At 41.7% G+C, this 8,318-nt stretch overlaps 1 long non-coding RNA gene across 1 annotated transcript; it reads right to left on the bottom strand.

Moving 5' to 3' along the window:
• Positions 1-221: 221 nt before the first annotated feature.
• Positions 222-6,148, bottom strand: LOC138752721 (uncharacterized). Its single transcript, XR_011350874.1, has 3 exons — positions 5,983-6,148; positions 1,872-2,017; positions 222-1,010 (listed from the first exon to the last, which is right to left on the bottom strand). It is a non-coding gene; the product is annotated as an uncharacterized lncRNA (long non-coding RNA).
• Between the last annotated feature and the right edge of the window lie 2,170 nt (positions 6,149-8,318).

Here is an 8,318-nt window from a genome sequence, read left to right as displayed (position 1 = left end):
TTTCAGTGATTCTAGTTCTGTCAGTATGTACTTTTTCAATAAGAACTGTGTTCATTTTAAATGCATCCTATTTCTGTGGATGGAATAGAAAGTTAAATATTACACCTTGGAAAATATTGGTTTACGTTTTGTTACGTACAGCAGTGATACAAATGAGCCCAGCTGGTGTTGTATTTAAAATAATATTTTTAATTATTAATCAACAATTATATAACACCTAATCTAATTTAACTAACTTACCTAAACTTAACTCAATATATATGCAATTATCTAACTTAAACTCAAACAATGCACAAATATATTGGTGTGTGTCGAGTACCCCAAACTACCACAGCTCAAGGCTCAGTTCTCAGAAGGCAGTTCAAAGTTCAGTTTCAGAAATTCAGTGAGGACACGTGGGTTTGAAATTGATGTGATATGCAGGACACACAGGCTTTAGGATGAAATTAACAGTTGCTGAAGTGAGTGACGGAGTCCGGGGATGACAGAACATTGAATACTCAGGACACCCTTGTTGAGGTGCTTCAGAGAAATGTCCTTTTTGGATGAGTGCCTTTTCATGGGTCATTTGAGTAGATTGCAGTATTTCTTCTGCCAATAGAGAACCCTTTTTGTGGATCAGTCAAAGTAGAGTGTAGTATTTCATCTGCAACTTTCGTGGGTCTCTCATCCCTCTATACTCACAGGAGGAACTCTGACAATTTGTCTATAACCACACAATGAGGCCAAGATGGTTTCTCAATCCCACAAAGGAGGTCAAAGAACTTGTTACTCTTGTGCTGCTTCCTTACAATAGCCTCCTGAACAAATGATGCACTGTCTTTTTAAATAGCTGGTCATATGGTCTTTGCTCCTGGGTTCTCCAGGGCTTCTGTGTTGACTCTACAAATGAATTCAGTAAAAGGACCATGATGTTCAAATCTTGCTGCTAGTTTCAGTCACTTCAAATCCTGTAGGTAGGTTGTTAAATCTGTTGTCTTAAAGGGACAGTCCCACTCAAATAAAATGAACTGAAAAAATGGGAGAATGTCACAGTTTGTAAAAGATCTGAATACTTTGAATGATAAGAATTAACTATAGAAGCTCACCAGCTAGATTGTCAAAATTATCAAGAGTGCTATGGAAATAAAATAACATGATGAAATCTGACTTAGGAACTTCACATTGCAAAACTCACTAATTCATTCAAGCTCAATCCCAATTTTTTCAGTATTAAAAAAAAGAAAAAACATGTTAATTGTAAATGATGCTTTTGTCTAAAGCTGCCTTTGCAACTACAGTATATTGACAATGTGCCTTATCAATAGAATTATAATTTACGTTCTTATTTTCCCTTGGTTTTGGTTGAAATGCATTATTGAAACATAGAAATAATTAATAGGAATAGGCCATTCTGCTCATTGATCCTCTAAAATCAGTATCCTTTTCCTGCTTTCTCCCCATATTCTCATCTCTTTAGCTATTAGAGATATATTTCATATCTTCTTTATTTAGTGATTTGGCCTCAACCCCTTTCTGTTGTTGAGAATTCTACAGGTTCACCACTCATTGGGTGAAGGAATTTCTCCTCACTTCAGTTATGGATGACCTCCCCCACATCTTGAGGTTATGATCCCTGTTCCCGATATCCCCACAATTAAGGACATCTTTCTTGCATCTAGTCCATCCAGAACCATCGTGATTTTATAACTTTATTAAGTTCCTTTAATATTCTTTTAAGGTTTAGCCAAGTAAGTCTCATTAACCCAAACTCTCTTCATACATAAGGCTTCCCATCCTGGGAAATCAGTCTGATGAACCTTCACTGCAATCCCACGATCAGAGAACATGCTTCCAAAGATACGGAGACCAAAAATGCACATAATGCTCACCAAATCCCTGAATAATTCCAATAAGACCTCCTTGCTTCTGTACTCAAATTTTCTTGCATACACCAATTTGTTGGCAGTATGAAATATTTCACCATTTCTTCATTAAGTTCAACCTATTAATTGAACATTGAATCCAGACAAAGCTCCTAAAGTTTAAAGTTCAAAGCAGATATATTGTCAGAGTACATACATTACATCACATACAACTCTGAGATTCTTTTACCTGCAGGCCAGACAAATTTTCTACTTATCTGTAGAAAATCTGTACTCAAGAAAAGTTATGCATATAAAAGACAGAAATGTAAGCAACAAAAGAAATGTGAACAAACTGACTGCACAATACATAAAATAAATATTCAATAATACATAATGCGCAAAGTAGGAGTTCTTAAATTAATCTCTGATTTAGTCTATTGTTTAGGAGCCTGATGATGGAGGGGTAGCAACTATTCCTGAACCTGGTGGTTCAAGTCCTATGGCACCTATATCTCTTTCCTGATGGCAGCAGTGAGAATAGAACTTGTCTTGGGTGGTGCGGATCTTTGATGGTTGCAGTAGCTCTCCGACGGCAGAGTTCCATAGACTTTCTCGATGGTGGGGAGGGTTTTGCCTGTGATGTACCAGGCTATGTTCACTACCTTTTGCAGGCTTTCTGCTTTGAGGTATTGGTGTTCCCATACCAGGTTGTGATGGAGCCGGTCAGCACACTTTTCACTTCACAAGGTTTCTGGTGTCATACCAAATCTCCGCAAATTCATATCAATAACACATTTCGTTATGACTATGTCTGTAACTGTTCCATAATGAATAAAACTGAGAAAATTTGAATGGGATTGAATCTGTGGTTTAACTCACATGAATATGAACATAAGCTTACATTGTGCTAGATATGTTCCACACATGGCAGAAAAAAATGTTTATATTAGAGTCAGAGTCCTACAGCGTGGAAACAGCCCAACTTGCCTATGCCAACCAAAATGTCCCACTCACACATCCCACCTGCCTGTGGCTGGCCCATATTCCTCTAAATCCATCCTATCCATGTATCCATCTGAAATTTTCCTTAGACATATAACTTGTGAGGTATTCATCCATAGGGTTGAATAATGGTGTTCATAGGACACCAAAAATTGCAGGTGGTATGAATATTTGTGAGAAGAGGTGGAAAATCTTGTGAACTGGTGATAATATGGTGAGGCTGACCTGTGGTACCTTCCAGCCCAAAGACTACATCCTCAAGTTGCACAGTCATGACAGCAGTATTATAAGGTGGGAGTTCATTGTCCTGGCGCTAAGCTTTGGTGAGCACCATGTAGTCTACACCGGATAGAGGACATGCACTGCTTGAATGAAGGAGCAGGACAGGGCATTAGACACCACATTACTCTTATCAGAGATATGTTTAATCCTGGTTGAAAATTTGGATACATAAGATAGGTGGCATTGCTGGCAGACTGACCAGGGATCTGGTACCTTTCCGAAGGCAAATATTAGCGGTTGTGGTCAGTAAAAAGCATTGTCCCTGCCTTCCAAAAAAATAGCAGAAGTGTCGGACTGCTAGGTACAGTACCAGCAGTTCTCTATCAAATGTGCTGTGTTTTGTTTCCGGAGGGCGGAAGTACCTACTAAAAAACGCTAGAGGCTTCCGTTGTCCATTGTGACTCCCCCCCCCCGCCCCCCCACTGCTGCGTCGGATGTATCTATCATCAAGGCAGTTGGTGAATCTATATGTAGATGGACCAGCAATGTTGTCTTCGCGAGGACATCTTTGGTCTGCTGGAATGCTACTGTCATCTCCTTTGTCCACTCAAGTTCTTTGGCACCATTGGACATGAGGTTAATGAGGGGTTTCATAATATGAGCTGCAGAGGGTGGAAAGCGATGATAGAAATTGACCATCCCCACAAATTCCTGGAGTCCTTTGATGGTATCAGGCCTTGCAAATTTGAGGATGCCTTCTACCTTGCTAGGCAATGGAATGACACCCTGGCTGCTGATCTGATGTTCCAAGAACTTGATAAGAGAACTGCCCGAATTTGCACTTGACAGGGTTCACAGTTAGCCCGAACTCCTGTGGGTGGCAGCAGAGTAAACGCAGATACTGTAGGTGCTCTTTGCGGGAGTGGCTGGCGATGAGTATGTTGTTCAAATATACAATAAGGAAGTACATGCCACACCCCACTGCATCCATTAGTTGCTGGAATATTTGTGCAGCATTTATGAGCCCAAAAGGCATTCTCAAAATTTTGAAGAGGCCAAATGCTGTTAGAATAGGCACATCCTCTAGTGCAAGGGTGTCAAACTCAAATTCACGGAGGGCCAAAATTAAAAACTTGGACTAAGTCGAGGGCCGAACTAAATATTTATTGAAAATTTTCAACAACATCTGCATGTTTTCTCTTCTTTCAACATATGTAATGTTAAACTTTTTCTTATTAAAATAAATGTTTAATAATAGTTTTGGATAAACTCTTTCCAGAAGCATTAACAAATGAGAAATAAAATATTCAATAAATAATATTTCTCTATAGAGGATTTGTCAAATGTTGCTAGTGTGCTGTCGAATAGTAAAATCTGAGGGCTATTGAGAATGTGGGAGAATAACATGATTCCTGAAACAATCAAATGGGTGACGGATTGTGGGCATGAACTCTAGCAGGGTTATTTGCCATGCCCTTTTTCCATTGGTACAGATATCCTTTGATTTACACACTTTTCAAGTTTTAGGCCTAATGAGCTTGTATCCAGGTGCAGGACCATTTTTAACCAGGAATATATTTATCACTGTGACATGAAATTATTGGAAGATCGTTTTATCCTGAGATTAAAGTTCATAATACTTACTCAGGCCTGTGTGCGGGAGGGCGGGGTTTGCGGGTGATCGGGTTGGACAACGACAGTGCGGGGGCATCGGCTCTCGCTGCAGGGCGGCATCTCGGCAGATCAGCGGCCCCGTCACCGTGAGTCGCTGGTCGGCCTGCGACAGGGAGGGGGAGTGGGCAACGGTCCTGGCGAGGTCAGGCCCAAGGCCTCCGGTTCCGGGCGCTGGGAAGCGGCCTTGGCTTCCCTGACACCGGCCAGGCCGCGCTGCGGTGGGGGGGCGGGCGGGGGGACACGACAGTGCGGGGGCATCGGCTCTCGCTGCAGGGCGGCATCTCGGGGGATCAGCGGCCCTGTCACCGTGAGTCGCGGGTTGGCCTGCGGCAGGGAGGGGAAGTGGACAACGGTCCTGGCGAGGTCAAGCCTGAGGCCTCCGGTTCAGGGCGCTGGGAAGCGGCCTTGGCTTCCCCTGACACCGGCCAGGCCCCAAAACCAGAGTCCACGGTGAGTCCCTGCAACGTAAACAGAGGAGGTGGGGGCGATTAGCGGGCTGATGCCAATGCATTCTGGGATTTATTGTATTACTGTGCATGCGCTATACTGGCGCGGCGGCCAGCGGGCCACCTCTAATACATTTTTGAAATGATCTTGCGGGCCAAATATAATTATATCGCGGGCCAAATTTGGCCCGCGGGCCAGAGTTTGACATGTGTGCTCTAGGGTTTATAGGTACCCACACACTAAGTCAATTTTAGAAAATATCCTGGATCCATGAAGATTAGCTGTAAGTCCTGTATATGGGGCACAGGGTAGTAATCTGCAGTGCTGGCATTGTTGAGATGCCTGTAATCCCCGCAAGCTCTCCAGCCTCCCGTGGCTTTGGACTCCATATGTAGCGGGAAGCCCATGGGTTATCAGACCTGCGTATGATTCCAAGTTCCTCCATTTTGTAAAACTCTTGTTTTGCAAGCTTCAACTTGTCAGGTGGCAGGCGTCAAGCTCGAGCATGTAGGGGAGGTCCTTGGGTGAGGATGTGGTGTGTGACGCCATGCTTGGATATGGCAGTGGAGAATTGGGGAGTAACAAAGCCTATGGCCATCTGCCAGTGCCAACATGTCATTCATTAACTCTGAAGGGGCGCAGTTCTCCCAGGCCATCGATATGGAGGAGCCGTGCAGCTCACTTGTGCCGTGAGAGACTAAATCCAGAGAAGGAGGACCTTTAGGGCTTCATACTTGCTGAGAGCTGGTGGGTCCTGAAGAAAATCCATGTCCTGGTTGAGGGGACTTACCACATGATAGTACTTAGTGGCATCCACTTCTATCTTACGAATGTGGAACAGCACCTTAGCCTGACTGAACCAAACTTCAGGTTGGGTGGTTAAGCAAAACTGCTGCGTTGTCCATGTTAGGTCCAAAATCCATTTGGGCCCGTTGGGGTCACTAATGTAGCAGCTGTGTCGCAGCGCAAAATGAAGAACGAGAAAATTATCAGACATAGTCAAGTCGAAGTTCAGTAAAAGTTTTTATTCAAATTGTCACCTGTAGCTTTTAAAACCCTGCACATTCCAAATGACATCATTGCTTTGTGACATAATGAAGTAACTTGCTTCCCGAGCCGGTTCGATTAAGCCTCCGGTGAGCTTCTACAATATTTTATGAAGTAACAGCGTATGTGTGTCACTGTGCTCACAGAAAGATCTCCACTAATATCTTACAATCACGAGGTGAAGAATTTCTCCATTCCAATATTTGTTGCTATATGTTGCCTTTTGTTGTTTTTAATATATTTTTGATTAATTTTTAAACTGCAGATTTGTAAACATTTTGAGGGATTACTAAGTCGCTCCCCTCTACCATCAGACTCCTCAACAACAACAAACTCAATCAGGGCTTATTTAAGGACTGTTTTGCACTTTATTGATTTCTTTTCTATTTCTGCTTTGCACAGTTAGTTTGTTTAGATTTCTTTATTTGCTTACATGTGTACGTTGAGCCAGTTTTTTTGTACTGGGTCATCTGCAGGAAAAAACAAATCTCAGGGTTGTATGTGATGTCATGTATGTACACTTTATACTTTATAGTGATAATGGGCAGCTGCAGGCTGAAATTATGTGTGAAGGTGAAGCCATAGCAGACCCTCCTTGGCTTCAGCCAGCTTGAGGTTCCACTCCTTGGTAAATAACAGTGTTGTCACCTTCCAAAAATGTGGTCCTGTGACTGAAACAGGATTGATGCAATGCACAGCTACAATGATATGGTACACTTAACACAAACAACCAAATTTTTATATCTCATGATGTATTGTCCTTATTATAAAGGCATTTTTTTCCTTTTCGCACTATGGTAACTGTGAATATTTATTAACTGCCTGTATTTTGTATTTATTATTTATTTTAAAATTTGAAGTGTACTATTTTTTTTAATGGAGTACCTGTTCGGTTACAGCAAATAAGAATTTTGGTGCTTGTAGAAAGTGTATAATAAACTTATTATCAAAGGTGAAAGCAGAGAGTTAGAAGTAATTTTAATTAGCTTCTGCTGTGGATACTCCAAAAAAAGGAAGAGATCAGCTAATATCACCTCGCTTCATATTCAGCTCAAGTAGTCATCAACCATTGAATTCTCCAGTTTCAAGAGACCTGATCCCCCCCATCCCTTTTTTTCTCTATCTTATCCATCCAGGTCCTTTCTCACACACCCCTTTCCAACCCCCACTCACTTCATCCACCCATAACCTACACATTCCGCCTACCAGGACACCATCCCTTCCCTGCACTCTTCCCATCTGTTCACCAAATCTTCCTTACAGTTTCAATTTTTTTAATTAATTATATTACAGATAAACAATGAATGAGGAGAATAGAACATAATTGAAAAGGAGAAAAAAATCACTATATGATATAACATATCGCATTATATCACAATTAACGAATATGTTCTCATCTCCTCAATTGAAATCTTCCAAAATATATATATAACCACAATAATAATTACATTTCATTGAATTAAAAAAAAATTCAAAAAGTTATACAAGTGGTATATAAGAAACCCCTTCCCCTCTCCCATCTCCCTCCCCTCCCCCCAAAATTCCCAGAAAGAAAAAATGTAAGAAAAAGAGATTAAAGAAAGAGGGACCAGAGAATGCCAAGGGAATAGAGCATTTATCTCATAAAGTCTAATATTGGAGGTTACCAAGAAGTGAGGTCTTTAGAGAGTTTATCAAATTGTACAAGTAAATTGTAGTGATATGTTTTCTCCTTGGACATTATTCCCTACCTGTGCTGTTGTATGTATGAGGCTGGCCCGCCCACTAGTGATTCATCTCCTATGTCTCCACCCCTTATGACCTGGCCATAAATGTCGACCTCCCTCCTCCCTTCCGGCATTCCTGTACCTGGATCCGGGCCAGCCAAAGTCTCATGTTTATTAAAGCCTATCATTTCCCAGCTCCAATTTTGTGATTATCGATAGAGCCTATCATAAATGTTCTCAGAAACAATATACAATCTCTTGGTGAAGATGTGTGACATCATTCAGCCAGCAGAGTGCCCCGGTCATGCCCCACCCACAGCAGCTGTTTGAATAAAGTTTCAATAAAATTTACAATGCTGCTCTCCACTGGGGT

The sequence above is a fragment of the Narcine bancroftii genome, chromosome 1 (assembly GCF_036971445.1).
Source record: "Narcine bancroftii isolate sNarBan1 chromosome 1, sNarBan1.hap1, whole genome shotgun sequence".
Taxonomy (NCBI): Eukaryota; Metazoa; Chordata; class Chondrichthyes; order Torpediniformes; family Narcinidae; genus Narcine; species Narcine bancroftii.
This window is presented reverse-complemented; position numbering and strand designations above follow the sequence as displayed.